The following is a 21,082-nucleotide window of genomic DNA, read 5'->3' as shown; positions in this document are numbered from 1 at the left end:
GAATACTTAATAATCCTCCCATCCAGAGGAGGTATGTGAGATCCAGCATGCATCTTTTGTCCCATGTCCAGCTTGTTGGTGCAGTCTCTGTCAGCCCAACAGTAAGAAGTAAGATCAGGACTATGACACCAGTGAGGGGCAAAAGCTGGCAGAGTTGCATCCAACCCCCTGGCTCAGTCTACATGTTGATTCCTCACGTTTTTGCCATGCGCAGGTCAGCCAGTTTCTGGGGTGTGGCTGGAGCAGGGCTGGAGGTCTCAGGGCCAGTGTCTTTTTGAGGGTCATTTTAAGCCGGTTGACTGGATCTGGATCACTTCACCAGGTTGAGGGTTCCTCTGAATTGGCCTTCTTAGCTCTGGAGTGATGGACCCATGGGGTGATACCTGAAACTGAAGCCTCTATTTGGTTGTATGCCTGTAAAGTCCACCTCCAAGTCTTCAAAAGGGGCGGGTTTCTGGTAACTGTCAGATCAGGTTTAGGGAAGATATGGTTTGCATATTTAGAGATCCATCCTGTTCTCCAGTTGTTTAAATAATCATATATCCATGGGGTTTTATTATTATACCCATAGTATAACAAGCACAGAAGATTGCCTATATATGAAATACTGTGACAATTTTCTGAAGTTTACCTCAAGTTGTCTAGTTTAGGCAAACAACAAACTTTTAAAGTCAATCATAACTAGAACTTAACATCCATAGTGGTGCATTGTTGAAACACAGTTTTTCACTCTACCCAGCCCCCTTTCCTGTGATAGCCAAATTGAGACCAATATATTTGTAGAACAAATCCAGTCTTAACAAATCTGGCCTAGTTATTTACATTAGCTCAGCAAGAATAGGAGGTGATCATGAGGATCTTTTAAAGTTTGCTTTGTTGGAACCTTTTATAAGGAATCTCTGGGTTGAACTTTCAGTAGCCTCTCCAGGCCAGAAGCCGAGCCAAATACTTGCCATCAGAGAGGCCTGCAATACCTGTAGAATTGGGCGAATTCCTCTTCATGAGTTCCCCAAGATATCCTGAGGTTCCTGCACTGGCCAAGAAGTGATCTTCTTTACTTACCTGGTGAGGCTTCTGGGAACTCTGTAAGCAAGGCACGAAGCCAACATTTCCAAGGGACTTTATGGCTCCATGTTTTATAAAGCCAACCCTAATTCCTTAAAGCTGTCTGGTCATATCTGAGTCTATGACTGTCATCCTCAAATATGACATTCCAGTCAAAGCCTTGGTAAAATAACCAGTATTTCCAAATGGTGACCTGTTATAAGATTAACAGATTCTTATTGAACTTATACAAACAATTGTAATTGCCATGAAAGAAAGAATACTCATTCAGAGTTTTGAATTTCAGGGGAATCATGTAGAGAGAAAAGATAAATGCTTCAGTTTACAAATGCATATTTTATGACATTTTTGTATATTCTAGATATCTTAAGAGAAAGTGTCATTAATCTGGAAGAGGAAACATTAGGGAACAAGCAATATTTTCAACAAGAATCACAAAACTATAATCTTCCTCAGTTCATTTAATCCCATGTTCCTAATTCTTGTTCAATTTGAATACAGCCTTTTAGTTCCAGAAATTTTTACCCATTTTGGTATTAATCTGAAAGATGTCGAATACCTGTATTTACCCTTTATAAATACCTTGTATTTATAAAAAGTCCTTTTTATAAATCTCCTTGAAGAAGAAACACGTTTTGTGAGAGAATAAGAACAATTATAAATGGCAAAATCTCAGAAATAGACATCGTTAAAGATCTGATGAGAGTTCATTATGATGCAATTGACAAAGAAATTCGGTTATTTCTGTGACACGTAACATCTCAAGTAATCAGAATATTAAGTGATCACCTTATATCAAAACATTAAAATTTTAGGAATTGCATATATTCAGGCAGTTACAGCATTTACCTCTGCAATACAATCTAAGGTTTACCATCGTATGACCGAGCTTTTCCAAGTAACTTCCCATCCCAAATAAAAGGGCCTAATTGGTCAAGAAGACTTCATTTACCATTTAAATCCTGAGAAGTTTGTTAAAACCCCAGAAGTCATAGGTGCATCCTAAATAGGATTACAGATCATTACAAATCTTACAATTTTATATATTCAACCAAAGTGGCAATAAAATATCCCAAAGGTAAATGTATAGCATTATATAGTTTTTATCAAAACCTAGCTCCTTTAACATTCAGAAGTTTTAACTATGTAATCACAGACCTGATACAGTTGAGACCTAAAAATTTGATTTTCCCAGGGGATAAACCTTTGTTTGCATTGTCTTATCAAGGGCAGATCAACAGTTCAAGAAAACTTTGTCATTTGAGCAGAGAGAAAAGCAGGATTTCAACCTCATATTAGTGTATTTTTAAAATTCCATTCATCTCAACCTTCTATAACATTCTTTTGCTTGTAAATTTTGTCCCAAAGCCATTTCTTTCCAAATAACCAGTCTCATTTAGGACAAAATTACTTTCTTCTACCCTCAATGAAACTGTATTTCCATTCCTTATATCTTTCTTATATACCTCCTATTTTCCTACATACAGAGTTGCTTTCTTTATTTTCATCAGTCTTAAGTACATTTAGCAGAATTTTAACTCTTAGGAAACCTTACTCTCCAACTGAGGACATAGTAACCAATTGAGAGGTGTTTACATCAGAATTTTGTTAGATGGTAAATTCATGAACCAATTAAGTACAAAGCATATTTTCCAATAGGTCAGAATAGCCTTAATTTCTCAGCAATAGGAAGTTAAAAACACAAACCTATGTTCAATAAGCAAAGCTTTAGCATTCCATCTTATTTGGAAAGTTCAGGTTACCAAGGACCTTGAAAGTTATCTTAACAATTACGCATGAAAACTTTGAGAAAGACAAAATTAACTATCATTAACAAATTGCAACAGAGATAACATGAGCTTATTTGACCTTTGCCGATAATTTTAAAGACAGGTCCAATAAACTTAAATTAGTTTAAACATTGAATATGTTTCACCACCTAAAATCAATCAATTCTTCCCCATTGTCAATTTTCATTTGGAGCACCAGTGAAGTTATCTGAAATGGGTGGTCCAAGGAGGGTGCACTTTGCTCCTTGACTTGAATGGTGGGAGGAGGAACCGATGGTGCCTGAGACACTGAGGATGGTATAGGACCATACCCAAGTTGGTGCAGAAACATGAGGGGGAGGGGAAGGCAGAAGCAACAACTTCTTGGGAATATTCCTTAAAGTCCCTGTCCCAAGGTAGACTAACCACAGTTGGCTCCAATTATAGCTGTTAACCTGGGAAACGAGGGAGAATCCCTCACATCTATTAAGCAGAGGAACAGGGAGAGAGAGTCAGTGTCCCCTTTTAGTCAGGTTCTCTCTCGGCTAGACCAATAAGGTCCTCTTCTGGAGGTTCCTCCTGATATCCGCTGGGTTTTTGGGACTTTCCCTGGTAGGCACACTTATTCTTTCTAATTCCTTTCCCCTTGCAGTAGGATCATTGACCCCTTGCTAAGGAGGTTCTGGGCCTCCCCCCTTGCTGCTAGGCATATTTATGGCCTTATAAGCCCCCTGTTGTGATCTCCCTGAGACCCTCTTGATATCAGCAGATGTGGACCGGCATCTGGAGAACACCTGCACCTGGCCGAGGGCGCAATCTGGCCACAGGGCCTTGTGGGGGAGGGTCATCTGGCATGGAGGGGAGGAAAATGGGTGGCTGCAGTGGCAGCGCCCTGGCTGGGGAGGCTGCAGCAGTGGCAGCAGTGGCAGCAGCCAGCCCGCTCGGGGAGGAGTTTCAAGCTCAGGGGAGGGGAGGGGAGGAGAGCCTAAAGTGTCATGAAGAGGGGAACATTAGGGGAGCAGTCTGTCGCTTCTTTGGCTCCCTGGGTGAGTCTCCGGATAAAGCAGCTAAAACCTTTGTCTGGCTCTCCTTGCTCCATCCCGACTCCACAATTCTCCCATGAGGCAGAGTCACAAAGACAGAGAGACAGGGGAGCCCCCTCCAATGAGGAGACTAGCCACATGCCTGCCTGGCCATGTCCCAAAGGAACCCAGGTGACATTCAGCCCCACAGGTCCCAGCCCTGTGACACACGATCAGAAATCATTCTGATATCACCACAGACCTAGCGCCATTCATTATGGAATCACAGACAGGCCCACTCAGACTCCATGGGCCCCTGGGGACCTCAAGCGTGCCTGTCCGTGGAGCCACAGAATCAAACTCAGCAGGCAAGCTAGACTGAATTGTACATTCACATACACACCAGAGGTTATTATATTCCCTATCATAGATTCCCTACCTTTGAGACTTCTGAAGTCTTGGGGAGTGATCACGTCCCCCTTCCACTCTTGCGAGTGGGTCTGACTAGATTGGGCCCCAGCCTTACCAGTTCCAACTTTTGGGTCCAGGACTTCACCGGCCAAGTCTCCTCAAGTCCAGTGGGAACGGTGGAGAGGTGCTGGCCTGAATGGGACAGAGAAGGAGACTGCCAATATTTAGGCAGGTTGCTCACTCTACCTTGTGATCCCTCATTCCGTCACTGCCTCGCTGTTCTCCCAAACTGGTGGCAACAATGAGCCAGCATGGTGGGGTTTCCTGCTCAGGGAACCAAATTTGTTATGGAACCAGGCTGGAATGCTGGCGGAAAACCAAGTGGCACCCAGAGATCTTGGTGGATTGGAGATTTATTTAACACCAGCGGGCTCAGAGGAGACCATGTGTTTCCAAAGATCTGAGCCCCAAATGCGAGCAGGAAGGGTAATTTATAGTTATCAGCCTCCATATTTGTGTGTGTGTGTGAGGGGTGGTTTTCAAATGTGCAGCAAAAAAAGGAAGAAGAACCCAGAGGAGGGGGTCTCTAAGCTAGAGACTAGAGTTTGTTTTAGTCCAATCAGCCATCTTTAGTGTACTTTCTCCACTTCTCCAACAGAACTAGTTATGTGCAACATGATAGTGCGTTGCTATTCTTACATCTACTGCTGATCTCTGGATTCTGGGTTGTAAGTGAGCAGTTTAAAACACCACCACCTTCTCTTACATGAAAAGAGAAACCTATGTCTTCACCCAGACTTCCTCTGATTGTGAAGACATGGCAATTATTATTTGAAGGCACAATTATCTACTTATGAGTCTGATAGAAATTATTTCATCCATCTTCATCCCTAAAGCACTTTTCATTGAAAATATTACCCCTATAGAGGCAGGAAATTCATAACAGATGTGTAGCTCCCTCTAGGTATGCATTCTGACCTTGTCACATTTGTGTCATCAAACACATTACTGACAACGTGAAAAATAAGCTCTCAACAATATGATGATATTAGAGAATATGGTATAAAAGGAATTTCATATGTTCTCAATTAGAAATAAATTTTAATGGTGAAGGAGAAAGTTAAAGTATTGTCAAATTTTATTGACATATAGTAGACAAACCATGTTGTATTAGTTTCAGGCATATATCACAGTGATTCCGTGTGTATACATTATGCTCTCCATATACCTAGACAAGCGTAGCTATCATGTGAAAGCATGAAGCACGTTCTTACAAGATTGACTATATTCCATAATCTGTACCTTGTATCCCAATGACGTATTCATTCCATAGCTGGAAGCCTGTATCTCTTTCTCAAGGGTGTCAATTTTTTATTCAACCCAAGTATTTTCATGGTAAACACCACTGCCTGTGGTTCATTCAGCATGTGCCAATTTGCAGTCTGTATTTCTGGGAATGCTCCTTAAGGCATTACAAATTATATCATTATATCAATAAATTCGGTTTCATCCTTCATTCAGTAAAAAGGAGAAAGAAGATTTGTGTCCCAGGCCCTGTCACTAAGACCCTTCTCAATCTGGAGGACAGGCTTAACTGGACAAGCTACACCCTCAGTACCTCCAGCTGAGCGGCCATGGCCTTGAGCATTGCAGGAATTCCCACGGTGGCCAGCAGAGGGAGCGCACACAGCATGCCCATGGAGGGGCCGTTCCTCTGCAGGCTCAGCGATGGCCAGAGAAGGCACCCATTAGGCTTTTCTGATCCAGGGTGCCTCAGAGCTGGAAATGCTCCCTTGCTCCTGAGGACCCAGTGCCTCTGAGTGTGGGCAAAGAACCAGAGCTGGGTTTCCAGCAGACTCCGCGCCCAGGCCTGGGGGAGACTCTGGAGGCTTCCCAGCCACTTGATGTCTCCTCAGTGGTGGGGCTGAGTACTGGGGAGGGGTGCTGGGCAACTTCCAGGAAACACTGGATGGTCAGTGAGCAGCACAGTCCCTTGCATTTTCAGGGCTGTTCCGTGGTTTGTTCCTCATTTCCCATGCCGGTATGTGAACAAGATGTATTTCACTCAAGGATCTGTGGATTCAGGAGGTCCTGCGATGCCACGTCAGAGAGGCTGAGGTTGGTTTGTTCCAGATTCAGGATTGTTTTGGGGGAGAAATCCTGTCACAAATTCGGAGGAACAGGAGTTGCATTCAGTTTGGAAGTAAAGACACCCAAATGTTGACTCTTGGGACCTTCTAGAAGAATCAGCTGGGACCCACTCTCTGAGTCCTGCTGGAACCAGAGCCAGAGGTAAAAACACAATATGCCCTCCACATCATATACACTTTTATTAATTTTCAGTGGGCATTTTTTCCCCAACAGTGTTGTAGTCGCTGAAAACAACTGAAAACCTGACTGGTACCTTGTGTCAGGCACCTCCTGTTATTTGAATGTTCCATATTATTCCTGTGACAGAATTTGTTACACTTATCCTTTCTTGTCTTTGTTGGAAGGAATCTCATCAATAATATCTTAAAAACATACTAGTTACCTTATCTCCTTTCCAGTTGAGATTTGGCATGTTTTCTAATTTCTCATGAACTTGTGAAAAACTGAAATACTTTTTTTTTTTTAATTTTTTTTCCAACGTTTATTTATTTTTGGGACAGAGAGAGACAGAGCATGAATGGGGGAGGGGCAGAGAGAGAGGGAGACACAGAATCAGAAACAGGCTCCAGGCTCTGAGCCATCAGCCCAGAGCCCGACGCGGGGCTTGAACTCACGGACCGCGAGATCGTGACCTGGCTGAAGTCGGACGCTTAACCGACTGCGCCACCCAGGCGCCCCTGAAATACTTTTAAATTGATTGCAGTTTTTATTAAAAGCTGATGCACAGCATCCCTCTGAGACTACTGCTGGACAAAGAACTTACCAAGGCACTTCTCAGTGTGGGCAAGATTGTACGAAGCAAGCATTGTGAATCAATTTTATAAGAAAAAGCCTGATGATAGTTTGTCTTTATGAAAATTGATGCTTAGATCCCCTGTCTGATACATTTCCACTTTTTAAAAAAAATTTCTTTTTTCCCATTTTCTCATTCAGAGATTCGTAGACCTGCCTCAGTTTTACATTCACCACCCTCTTTATGCTGGTGGACTATTTTTTGAATACGTTGTTAGATTCTGTTTGCCAAATCTTGGTTGAGGACATTTGCATCTGTATGGTGAACGGTATGGACCTGTAGTTTTGTTTTTTCGTGGTGTCTTTATCTGGTTTTGGTATCAGGGTAATGCTGAATTAATTTGGATATTTTCCTTCCTGTTCTATTTTCTGGAATATTTTGACAAGTATAGGCATCAACTTTTCTTCAGATGTTTGATAGAATGTGCTTGTGAAGTCGTCCGGTCCTGGTCTGTTAGGTGATTTTTGATTATTGAGTCTGTCTCCTTGCTAATAAACCATCTGTTCAAATTTTCAATTTCATTCTGCTTCAGTTTTGGTAGGTTCCATGTTTCTAGGAATTGATGATATAATCCAGTTTGTCCAGCTTGTTGACATATAGTTTCTCATAATATTCTCTTACAATTGTTTGTATTTCTGTGGTGTTGGTTGTTCTCTGTCATTGTTATTTACATATGTCATTTCTGTTTTCTGATTAGTCTGGCTAGGGCTTATCAATTTTATTGTCCTTTTCATGGAAGCAGCTCTTAATTTCACTTACCTTGTTCTACTGTAGTTTTAATTTCTATATCATTTATTTATCCTCTGCTTTTAATTATTTTCTTCATTCTGCTGTTTGGGGGTTTTGTTTGTTGTCCTTTGTCTGGCTTTTATAGTTATAAGGTTATGGAGTTTAATTCGTTTTTTTTTTTTTTTTCCCCTGAGGCAGACCTATATTGCCATAAACTTCTCTGTTAGAACCAGTGTCCTGCTTTACAGAAGTTTGGATTGTTGTGTTTTCATATTCATTTGTTTCCATGTCATTTTGAATTTTCTTTGATTTCTTGGTTGACCCATTGATTGTTTAGGAGCATGTTATTTAACTTCCATGTTTTTGTGCCTTTTCCAGATTTTTTTTTCCTTGTTGTAGACTTCTACTTTCATAGCATTGTGGTCTGAAAAGACACATGGTATGACGTCGATCGGTTTGATTTTGTTCTGGCTTGTTTTATGACCTAATATCTTATCAAGTGTGGGGAATATTCCATGTGCACGTGAAAAGAATGTGTATTGTGCTGTTTTAGGATGGAATGTTCTAAGTATATAGGTTAAGTCTATCTGGTCTACTCTATCATTCAAAGTCACTAATTCGTTGTTGATTTTCTGATGGAATGATCTCTCCATTGATTTCATTGGGGGTTTTAAAGTGCCCTACTGTGATTGTATGACTATCAGTTCTTTAGTTTTGGACTGTTTTGTGTATTTGGATCCTCTCCGGTTGAGCGCATATATTATTACAATTGTTCTCTCTTTTTGTTGGATTGTACCTTTTGTTATTATAGTGTCCTCTTTGTCTCTTGTTACAGTTTTATTTTTAAATCTATTTTGTCTGATATAGGTATGGCTACTACAGTTTTCTTTTGATACTTTAGTTCTATAATTAGTCTCTTGTAGGTAGAAGATAGATGGGTCCTATATTTTATTCATTCTTTCATCCAGTGCCTTTTATTATGAAGAGAAAGAGCACAGGCATGGGAGGGCAGGGTGGGGAGAATGGGGGGAGAGAGAGAGAGAGAGAGAGAGAGAGAGAGAGAGAGAATGTATCTTAAACAAGTTCCATGCTCAGTGCAGAGTCCAATTGGGGCTCAATCCGATGATCCTGGCATCATAGCCTGAGCTGAAATCAAGAGTGGAAATCTCAAGCAATTGAGCCATCCAGGTGCTCCTACTGTCACCCAGTGCCTTTTATTTGAGTATTTATTCTGTTTCCATTCAAAGTAGTTGATAGACATGTACTTGTCCTTTTATTACTTCATGGTTGTTTCTGAATCTTTCTGATCCTTTATTCTCTTTCTCTTTTTTATGGTTTGCTGGGTTTCTTTAGTAGCAGTTGAAATTGCTTGTCTTTATACTCTGCATATGTATTAGTGGTGTTAGATTTGTGGTTATTATTAGGTTTGTACCTAACCAATTGTGCATATAGAAGTCTATATTAAGTTGATAGTTGTTTAAGTTTGAACCAGTTCTTTACTCCTCTCCTCCCCGTGTTGTAGCTATGTAGTGTCATATTTCAAAACCTTTCATATCGTGAATACCTTGGCTGATGTTTTACAGATATACTCATTTTTATTGCTTTTGTAGTTTGCACTTTAATACTGTCACTTTAGGTGTTTCTTTACCACTTAAAGAGTCCCCTTCAACATTTCTTGCAGGTGTGGTTTGTTGGTTGTGAACTCGCTTAGTATTTATTTGGGAACCTCTTGATCTCTCCTTCCATCTGAATGATAGGGTTCTGGATAGACTCTCTTTGGCTGCAGATGTTTTCCATTCAGCACCTTTGCCATACCATACTGTTCACTTAGGGTTTCAAAGTTTCTTCTGAAAACATCCAGTGATAATCTTATGGGGTTTACCTTGTAGGTAACTGTCATCTTTTGTTTTCCTGCTGCTAAATTTTTTCTTTATCATGACATTTTGCGTTTTAATTACTATATGACTTGGTGTGGATCTGCTTCTGTTGAATATATTGGGGGTTCTTTGTGCCTCCTGCTCTGGATCTGTTTCCTTCCCCACATTAGGGAAATCTTCATCTATAGTGTCTTCAAATAAATTTTCTGGTTCTATTTCTCAGAGTTCTGAGAATGAGAAATAGGACAGGAAAGACCTATTGAAGCTTCTCTGATGAGTCACTGGATTTGCATGCGTGGAGGATAGATTTGGGACTCAAATGAACAACCTACCTTTAACTTCAAAGAACTAGAAAAAAAACCCAACAATCTACCAATGTCCAATGTTCTCAAAAGGGAGAAAGTAATACATACGAGAGTGGAAACCAATGAAACTGAGACCATGAAATCAATAGAAAATATGGAGAAGACCAAAAGTGGGTTTTCTGAAGAGTGAAACAAAATTGTCAAGACTATACATAGACTAAGCTAAGACAGAGAGAGGACCCAATTCAAAAGAATTATAAATAAAAGAGAAGACATTACATCTGATACCACAGAAACATAAAGGAGACAGAGAGGCGACTATGGCCAATTTAGGTGCCAGCAAGCCGCCTACCTAGAAGAAATGGATAGGTTCTTAGAAACACACAACCTACCAAGACTGTATCAGGAAGGTATAGAACGTTTGCACAGACCCATTAAAGGAAGACTGTATGATACAAGAAGATAACCAATGCAAGTAAATTGAATCAGTAATTGAAATTCTCTCAGGGAAGAAAAACCCAGGACCAGGTGGATTCACTGGTGAATTCGACCAAACGTTTGTAGAAGAAACTAACAGCAGTCCTCTCACTGATTCAAAAGGAATGAACACCACCAAACTCATTTCATGAGACTGGAATTACCCAGTAGCAAGCCAGAAAAGGAGACTACCTGAACAGAAATCTATAGGCCAGTATCTCCGTGATGAATATAGATGAATAATTCCCAGTAATATACAGGCAAACCAAATTCAGCATCACATTAAAAGGATCATTGACTGTGATGAAGGTTTTTTTTCCCTGTAAAGGAAGGATGTTTCAGAAATACAAATCAATAAATGTGACCCCTCACATAATTGAATGAAAGAAAAATCAACCAGAAACCAGACTCTTAACTATAAATGGCAAAGGGAGGGTTACTAGAAGGGAGGTGGGCAGGGGGATGGGTTAAATGGGTGATGGGCTAAGGAGGGCGCTAGTAGTGAGGAATACTGGGTGTTGTATGTAAGTGATGGATGACTACATTCTATACCTGAAACTAATATAACACTGTATGTTAACCAATTGGAATTTAAATAAAAACTTGAAAAAATAAATACTAAAGAAATATATAAATAAGTTTAACCTAAAATAAATAAATACATTTTAAAAAATAAAAAGGAAACTCATGTGATGATGTCAATAGACACAGAAAAAGAATTATGAGAAATTTTGGTATCCATTTGTGCTAAAAAACTCTTTAAAATTCAGTGTAGAAGGAATATATCTCAACATAAGACCATGTATGTGAAGCCCACAGCTAATATCATACTCAATAGTGAAATTGTGAAAGATTATCCACTAAAATCAGGCACAAGACAAGGATGCCCTAGATATGTGAAGGGGATTGGGTGATGCAGGCTTCTGGTTATGCAATGAATAAGTCACAGATAGAAGATATAGCATAGGGAACATAGAGAGTGGTACTGGAATAGCGATGCATGGTGACAGATGATAGCTACACCTGTGTTAGCATAGCAGAATGTATACACTTGTCCAGTCACTATGTTGTTCATCTGCAACTAATGTAACATAGTGTGTCAGCTATTCCCAAATAACATGACTTAAAAAAAAATAAGGTAAATGAATGAAATAAAAAGTTTAATGTAAAAGAACCTGTTAATATCCAATCAAGAAATGCAGTAAAGTTGCAAAATAGAAAGTCACCATATCAAATTCTATAGCATTCCTATACACTAACCAAATTATCTAAGAAGAAGTAAAGAAAACAATCCCATTTACAATAGCATCAAAAACAATAAACTTTATAGGAATAAATTTAGCCAAGGAAGTGAAAGATCTCTTTACAGAAAACTATAAAACCTGTGTGGAGAAATGGAAGAAATTCAATTTGGATGAAAGAAACAGGAGAACACACAAGTCAGTGAAAAGCCATCCTATGTCCATCTGTCAGAGGAATTAATATAGATACAATGTCCATACTATGCAAAACCGTCTAGAGATTCAGTGCAATCTCTATCAAGGCTCTGATGCAAATTTATGCAATTAGAAAATCATATCCTAAAATGTATTTGGAATTACAAAAAGACCCCAAGTAGCCAATGCAAGAAAGAACAAAACAGGAGGTATCACACGTCTTGATTTCAAGCTGCATTCTAACACAAAGAAATCAGTTATGTTACTGGCATAAGCACACACACACAAAACAATGGAACAGAAATTGAGAGCCCAAACTAAACCTATGCATGCACAGTCAACTAGTATTTGACAAGGGAGTCAAGAATACACAGTGGAGAAGAATAATCTCTTGAATAACTAGTGCTGGGAAAATTGGATATTCACATGTATAAGAATAAAGCTGAGCACCTTATGTTATACCACTCCAAGAATTAACTTGAAATGGATTAAAGATGTAAATAAGTGATACGGAAACAAAATTCATCCTCATCCTTTCAGCTCTTATTATGCCAAGACGGAGCTGTTGAGGTGGTGAAGGGCTGGGTGGAGAGTAGTCCTGGAAATAGAAGCCTGTGTGTATGAAACAGACTTTCTTTAGTAGTCTGGAATTATCCCCTGATCCTTTAAGACTAGCCACTTCCTTCCCTACATTTGCAGGCACAACTACTACCGTGCTTGCTGCCAGCAATGCACTGCTTTGTCTCCTCAAACCCCTAGAAGCTCTAGGTGGGACCCAGTGGGAAGAGTGGAGTTTTGTGGCACTGATGCTGCCCTGTTGAAACCAGGTGGAGGGGAAGGAGACAGGTACCATTCCGGCTTCATTGGGGTTCAGCTATGTTAGTGTTGGTTTTGGATTTTTCACCTTTTACCCTAATACATCTTAAAAGTTTAATTTCTGTCCTGCATGTCAAAGTGGCTTCCAGAACATTTCCTCCTTTCCCAGAAGTGCCCTCCATGTCAAACCCCATGGGCTGCCCTTTATCACCATCCATGGGCTTTGGGCCACCCCCACCTTCTCCAAACTGGTGACCTCTGGGACCTCACCCTCCACCTTCACCACCTGGAAAGATGATCTGACCAGTATGAGTTGACTTATAAAACACGTTTTGTTTTTTTGCTTGTTGAGTGTTTGGAGAAGATGCAGTGATGGCCCCACAAGGCTTCCAGGTCAGCCTGAGTGAGGACGTTGTAACGTGCTTCAAGTTTCTCAGGACATGCATGAAATGGGCAGTCATTTCCACATTGTGAGCTGGGTAACACGTGTCTCTGATACAGAAGGAAAGAGGCCTTATACAGGCTGACAGACATAGCACTCCCTACGATGTAGCTTGTACAGAGACCATGTGCTGTGTTCTCTAAGGGCTTAGACACACCCCTAACTTTATTTATAGCTAGTTGAAACCTGAACTGTTCACAGCTGCTTGATTAGTTATAAAAACACCTGAACCAGGGTCACGTAATCTTCCTCAAGGGACGGGATCAGATCTCCCTCTTGTCCTCAAGGGTCACCCGAGGCACCTGAAAAACTCTCTGCCCCTGGTACGGGACGTGTGAAAGAATTGAATACAATGAGACATGTTGTGGATGGTTTGTTTTTCTTCCACACAGTCTATGCAAGTCAGAATCAACTTCCATCCACCTCCACCCTCTATGAGACCTAGGACGTGGTGCAGCTCCCATGGGGAATATCAGTTGTGTCTCTACCAATGATGCAGAGAAAGACAAGGTAAATTCTGTTGCCCGTTTCAGTTGCAATGCTTTCTGGAAACTTTTATCTGGCCTTGTCTGGTTTTCTATGTCCTCTGGTGTCTTTACTGTTCGATTTACGTCCTCACAAGCCTCCAGACTTCTCCAGTTTAAGATCGTCATGTTAGCTAGTGGCTCTGGAAGCCACAAGTGTGTGGAGGCTGAGGACCACGTGGCTCTCACTTTGTGTTTGTGGAAATAACTTGATGAGGATGACACTTCACTGTACCCTCAAGTCTTCTGGAGTGTCTGACTCCTTCCACACCTTCTTTACATGGGATTATCATTATTATTTTCATTTTTTCTTATTTCAGTGTAGGTGATGAACTTGTTCCAAATGTCTGCGATAAGCCTCGTGACTGGAAAAGATGAAAACTCTTTCCAACTTTATATTGTGTGATTTGTGCAGTGCTGAGTGTTCTTAGATAAATTTCAGAATTCATTACTGGTCCTTTTGTGTTGGTAAATGTGCGATAGAGAATTTCTCCAGTTGTCTCCTAAGTGGAAATACTCTGAATTCTCAGAAGTGGCACGTGTACTCAACAATGTACGTGGATCTGCAGTCATGAAGGGAGAGAATCAGTGATTACTTGCAGGGCCAGTACCTCACAGAGGTCTTCAGGTGTGTTTATATGAGCAGGTTCTCTTGTGTCCCGGGAGCAGTTGTAACTGGTACTTTGTCTCATGATGCCTTATGGGAGTTTTACACCTGAAATCAAGACATGTTTCTGTTCATTCTTTTGTGTAGAATTTCTAGCTCCCTTTTACAACTGGACAAAATAGCTCTGCAACTCATATTGTATTTAAAAGCTGAATTACTTGTGAATTAAAATAAACATACCTGGGACCAATGAATGTGCACAGATAATGTGTTTCTCTCAGAAAACACATTTCTAGGCCCCCTGCAGGACTCCAGGAATCTCCATCTCCTCAGAGGTCTCTGTGGCCTTGCACAGAAAATGTCTTTGTCAGGGAGGGAAGCAGAGTGAGGACAGGCATGGGATGGCAGGTTGAGCTTTGACCCTGGGGTGGCCCTGAATCTCTGTGTGGTTTTGGGCTTTTCTTTCATTCCTTCATGTTCTGTCTATTCTCAAAGTGCAAATAAAAAGTCTGCAGATCTGGTGGAAGAGGACAACCAGAGGGGTCCAGGACACAGATGCCTGAATCTCTGGAATACGCTCCTTTATTAGACTGGCATTACTGCCATCGATCTAGAATAGGATCCCTTGGCTTTCTGCATTTGTAAACATGGGCAGTGACGTGTGGAGACAGTTTTTCCTTATGCCATCTGGTATCTTCAGGCTGTAGGTGGGACCTCGTAGGAGGTCCTTGTGGGACCTTCAGGATGTAGGTGGGACCTCGTGGGAGGGTAGAGTTTTCTGGCACTGATGCTGTGTTCTACTAGAACCCGTGAATGAAGAAGGGGCCAGGTGCCAACATCTGTTTCATTGTGTTTCAGCTCCTGTGGGCGTTCTGCTTCTGTGTGTCATACCAACATACCTGTCACTTCTGTTCTGCAGGTCCCTATGGATGCAAGAGGTCCTCCTTCTTTACCAGATCCACCCTGTAGGCCCTTCTGCACAGATCCCCTTTATCACTGTTCATGGACTCTATGAGCCACCTCCAGCTCCTTGGTGTCCTCAGGGGCAGGGCCCACCACCTCCACCTCGACAATTTGTAAGATGATCTGAACAGTATGAGTTGATGTGTTCAGCATGTTCGTCTTCTGTCTTGTTGAGTCTTTGAGAAGATGTAGAGATGGCCTCACAGGCTTTGCAATGCAAGGGTGCTGCTGGCTGAGGACACTGTTAAGACGCCTCAAGTTTCTCAGGACATACATATGTTGGGCTATGTCATTTTCTAATACTGAGCTGGGCTGCAGGTGTCTCTTTTGGAGAAAAAAAGAATCTTCATAGAAAAGCAGGTGTATCAGTTCTGCAGATGTGCCTTTTACAGAGTCCATGTTCTTGGCTCTGTGAGGGATGAAGCAAACCCTTACCATCAGGGGCTTCAAGTGTCCTAACGGGGAGAGAGTCACATGCATTAAATGACCTGGGGCTTCTGATCTACAACAGTGGAAGCTCCAGTAGTGGGTCCTCATGTACAAGAGACGGAGACATGAATCTCATGGGAATGAATTGGAGGAAGAGCTGAGATGGTGCAGAGGGGAGGGTGTTGGAGTCAGTGAGATGGAGTTTTAGGTAATTTCTGGTAGGGCCAACAACCTGGGCAGGGAGAGTGAGTGCAGCGTGAGGTCCACACAGAGCTGCTGCATGGGTTCAAGGACAATTCATGCAGGTATCATCTCTGAAATGTCATTGTGGCCAAAGTGCACCTAGTTCATCATCTAAATAAAGACTGTTGTTTCCCTTGGTTTTCTGAAGGTTTTGGATCGGTGTGAAAGAATGCCCTGGAGAATTGTAGTTTAACATGGTTCTTATGGGATGCTTGTCTGCCTAAATTTGTGTGTCTCTGTGAGACTAAATGTGATGAAAAGTTGTAGATCAGCTGTGTGGCTTCCTTGGCCTTCAGCCTGAGTCAGACTCTTAGCAGGGAATTCCGGTTTGACCAGGAAACGCCCCTTCTGGACTCTTGTCACTGCACCCCTGAACCTGCTTTCACCACCCTGCCTGAAGGTTTTCAATTCCGAGACTTCCCTCACAATTTCCTGAGGCTTTGCGTGTGTTCCTGCTGTCTCAGCCCTAATGCCAGCTCTCATTGGGGCCATCTCAGAGCCTCAGCTTTGTAATCTGAGAAGCAGGGACAATGTTGATCTCTGAGGTCAGTGCAATGAAGAGGTGGTTAAGCACATAAGGAATTTGTAAAATGTATGGGATGAGTGGGCACTCACTCTTCTCAGGGTGGAAATGAATGTATCTGCACACAGAAGATCATCAACAGATGTTCATTCAAATTCATGAAACTAAGGGTATAATGCCTGAGGCTGGGAGATTGGCAATTCCTGTTTCAAAAGATACAACAAACACCCCTGTGTGTTTTCTATTAAAATTCAGGTCCTTCTTTACAAAGAAGGAAAAGATAAGCAGGAGAATGTGTACATTCAGGGATCTACCTCTAAGATCTGAGGATAATCTTCTTCCGTTACAGGTAGACACACAAATGCAGCCACACAAATATGGGCTCATCCAAGGCCATAGATGTATTGTAGAAGACAAAACACATAGAGGAGAATAGAAGATCCCTTTGCAATAACTCAAAATCATCTTGATGTAGAGGGCAGTCAGTTTGAAATTTGAAGAGGACACTGAACCATTACAAACCAGCTGTGGTTATTATATATTTAGAGATGGTGTCTAATCTGCCCCTTGGTCTGAATGCTTTCCCTGCCCACCCCATCCCCTCCACTGTGTCCTTCCTAATGTCCCCTAATACACTGGTCACAGTTGTGTTTCTGTGTCAGGTTCTGCTTCCAGGAAAATCGACACTCATTCCCCATCAAGTGTACACTTTGGGGTTCCTGTATATGCAGTTAACAAACACATAGTATGTACAGTATTGGTGGAAGAAAACAGATCATTCTTTGGATTTGTATTGCCTGGAAGGGACCTATAGTTCCATCTGAGGAGTTGGATACATCCTTTAGGGAGCTCTGGTGGTGGTTGTTAATTTGTAGATAGATATTCATGAGCAACGGCATGTGTGCTAGATGATGAGGTTTGTGCTGATGAACAGGATAGGTATCTGTCTCCAGGAAAGGCTCTATTCTGATGGTGAGGAATGGATTCAGGAGAACAGTAAGGAGGCCCTGCATTAACTCAGCTCTTGTGCCCTTGTGCATCTTACCAGCTGCTCCCAATAGCACCAATCCAGGTGGCCTCCAAGGGGGAAAATGGCACAACTTTTGTGGTGAGTCACATGATGTCCCATAAAGCTTCCCTTGTTGCCTTATTGAGGGATGGGGAGGGCAGAGGTCCATGGTCTGAGATAGGTTCCTTCGACACCACCCAGGAGAGTTGGATGTAAGTATATGGCTCCTTGTACATTGGCCAATCCAATCCACTTTGCCCCAGGGACCCTGAACCCTCTGAGCCCCTTTTTCCTCCCAGCTTAGGGAAGCAGCCAGCCCTCCAGAAGCTTTTGGGTCATGGCTGGGCCACTAAGGGTAAATGTCTGGCTGTCCACATGCTGCCAGCATTGCTATAGCAAATGTCAATGTGAGCAGCTGTTGTACAGGGGATTCTCCTCCATTGTGATCAGGGCCTGGGATGAAACATGACAGGACAGAGGGAGAGACAGGAGTTCCCTGTGCTCCTAGACAGGGCTGCATGCACAAAGCAGATATCCTGAAGCCTGTGGAGAGGTATAGAAAGAGACAGGCAGGGAGAGAGACCCTGGATGAGTGATAGGGGAATTAGGCAAGTCCTAGAGAGTGAAAGGAATTATCAGAGAGAGAGAGAGAGAGAGATGTGGTTAGAGAGAAACAGACAAAGAGGAAGTACAAGGAGGAAAGTAGAGACCTGGTTCAGGTATGTGGATGGGGTGACATGGGCCAGGAGAGAGGGGATGTATGAAGTGGCTCTGAGTGCTGGGGCAGAAAGGGCTGGTATCATGGGCATCAGAGTTCTGTGACTCCAAGACTCCAACATCCCTGGGACCAAGCTTTGCAGAGGCCATTGCATTTGAAAAGATGGGTATCCCTCATTTCTCCTGGAATTGTGAGGCTCAGTCTCATGTTCTGTCATGGAGAAGGATGTCTTGAGGGAGAGTGTGCTGCTCTTTGGCAGGTAAACTCCAGATCCTACCCTGTGGGGAGGTGACCCAGAGCCATCTCCCTCACTGCCCCAGGCCCTGTTGGATTTCCCCCCCGCTCCTACCAAATGGCCTTCCTTATGTTCTAATCCCAGGCATCAGGCATTGTGTTGCCCCCAGTTCTGGCAGTCTGGACCTGGCAGAGTTGAACTGCTGATATTGATAAAAAGTACTTGACAATAAGGTCCATATTCTCCCTCTGGAACTAGCGGTGTGCATCAGGATCATGGGTTGCTATCCTCCTGTCCACTGCCAAACTGAGGATGCCAGATGGTAGGTGAACCCTTTAAAAACACAATAGTCTTCTCTTACATCAAATTCAAACACATTTTATTGTCCCAGCTTTCTTTTAATTTTGAAGAGATGGCAATTAATAACTGAAGGCATAATGGTCCTATAGGAATTTGACCTATATGACTGATGGACATTATTTCATCCATCTGTATCCCTAAAGCACATTTCATTGGAAATATTAGCCAAGGATACATACAGTAAATTCATAACAGATGTGTAGCTCCCTGTAAGTTGCATTCTGACCTTGTCACATACGTGTCATCAAAGATATTATTAGTGACTTTTCAGATAAGCACTCAACATCAAGATGGTGATGTTAGAGAATCTGGTATAAATGGAATTTCACGGATTCTAAATTAGGAATGATTTTTTTTAATTTATAATTTTTTTTTATAATTTATATATTTTTTTCTTTTTTTGAGAGAGCCTGAGTGTGGAAGCGCGGGAGAGAGCGGGAGACACCGAATCTGAGGCAAGCTCCAGGCTGTGAGCTGTCAGGACAGAGCCTGACACAGGGCTCAAACTCATGGTCTGCAAGATCATGACCTGAGTGGAAGTCGGACGCTTAACCAAGTAAGCCACCCAAGCACCCCAGGAATGGTAGTTTATTGGCAAAGAAAGAGAAATTAAAGAGAGTGTAAAGGATGTCGACTTTTAATTGAAATATTTTTCACACATTTGTTGTATTAGTTTTAGGCATACATTGTAGTCATTCCATATGTCTATAAATTATGTTATATTTAAGCACAAGTGTAGCTATCATGTGAAAGCATGCAACAGTATTATTACAGGATTGACTCTATTCCATTGGCTGTCCCTTGTATCCCTAGGACTCATTCATTCCATACCTGGAAGCCAGTACCTCTCTCAAAGGTGTCCATTCTTTATCTAACCTAAACACTTAGGTGGTAAACACAATTACCTCTTGTTCAGCATGTGTAAATTGGCGGTCTATTTTTCTGGAAACATTGCTTAAAGCATTACAAATGATGTCATTACGTTAATAAATTCGGTTTCATTCTTCATTCACAAGAAAGGAGAAGGAAAAGATTTCTTTGTGTCCCAGGCCCTGTCACTAAAACCCTTCCCAATGTGGAGAACAGGCTGAGTTGCCCAGAGCACCTCTGGTCCCTCAGCTGAGTGACCAGGGACTTCAACATTGCAGGAATTCCCATGGTGGCCAGCAGAGAGAGCTCGAGCACCATAGACCCGGAGGGGCGGTTCTTCTGCTGGGCAGTGATGGCCAGCAGAGGGCGCACCATCGGCTTTTCTGACCAGGGCACCTCAGAGCAGGAAGGGCTTCTGTTGCTCCCAGGGGACGCAGGGCCTCTGCTGCTGCCTCAGGACAGAGAGCAGAGATGTGTTTCCAGCAGGTTCTGCTGCCCGCCCCAGGGGTGACCTTGGAAGCTTTGCAGCAACTTGGTGTCTCCTGAGTCGCCAGAGAGAAGGTGCCTTGTTGTACTGAGTGCTGAGGAGGGGACGCTGGGTGGCTTCCCTGGGCAAGCTAGTTGCTGAGCAGCACAGGCCCTTGCATTTTTCTGGGCTGTCCCCATGTTTCATTCCTCCCCTCCCGGACAGTATTTGAACAATACATATTTTACTAAAGGACTCATGGATTGCAGGGTCCCACGACATCACCTCATAGATGCAGTGGATGGTTTGTTCCAGATTCAGGCTTGTTTCTGGGAAGAAATCCTGACAGAAATTCAGAAGAACAGGAGCTGCATTCCGTTAGGACGTGAATACATGAAATGTTCATCTCAGGACCTTCTAGAAGAATGAGCTGGGACCCACTTTCCGAGTGCTGCTGTAACCAGAGACCGAGGTAAGGGCACAAACTCTTCCCCACATCATACATGCTTTTAAAAAAAATTGTTATTTTTCCAACATAGTGAAGTGATTGAAAACTATAGAAAACCTGGTAGGTAGCTGTCATTAACCTTATTTTATCTTTGAATTTAAATTCCAGTGAGTGAAGATACAGTGTAATATTAGTTTCAGGTGTGCAATATAGAGCAACACTTCCCACACGTCACCCGGTGCTCATCCCAGGTGCACTTCTTAATCCCCAGCAGCTGTTTCACCCATTCCCTCACCTCACTGTGGAAGCCCTCAGTTTGTTTCCTAGTTAAGAGTCTGTTTGTTTGTCATCGTCTCCTCCCCCCACCTTTGTTTTTTTTTTATTTCCATGTGTT

General features: G+C 42.3%; 2 long non-coding RNA genes across 3 annotated transcripts in view; both read left to right on the top strand.

Moving 5' to 3' along the window:
• LOC123384720 overlaps positions 1–19,365 on the top strand; it is a 38,450-nt gene extending 19,085 nt beyond the window's left edge. The window contains exons 2-4 of the long non-coding RNA XR_006596176.1: positions 13,686–13,803; positions 15,344–15,500; positions 19,310–19,365. This is a non-coding gene — a long non-coding RNA (uncharacterized LOC123384720). The remainder of the gene's footprint in view (positions 1–13,685; positions 13,804–15,343; positions 15,501–19,309) is intronic.
• Positions 19,366–20,190: 825 nt separating this feature from the next.
• Positions 20,191–21,082, top strand: part of LOC109500442 — a 97,913-nt gene continuing 97,021 nt past the window's right edge. For both annotated transcript variants that reach the window (XR_006596175.1, XR_002741546.2), the window contains exon 1: positions 20,191–20,712. This is a non-coding gene — a long non-coding RNA (uncharacterized LOC109500442). The remainder of the gene's footprint in view (positions 20,713–21,082) is intronic.

This window comes from Felis catus, chromosome B1, assembly GCF_018350175.1.
Source record: "Felis catus isolate Fca126 chromosome B1, F.catus_Fca126_mat1.0, whole genome shotgun sequence".
In the NCBI taxonomy this organism is placed as follows: Eukaryota; Metazoa; Chordata; class Mammalia; order Carnivora; family Felidae; genus Felis; species Felis catus.
The sequence above is the reverse complement of the archived record's forward strand: the minus strand, read 5'-3'. Positions and strand labels throughout refer to the sequence as shown.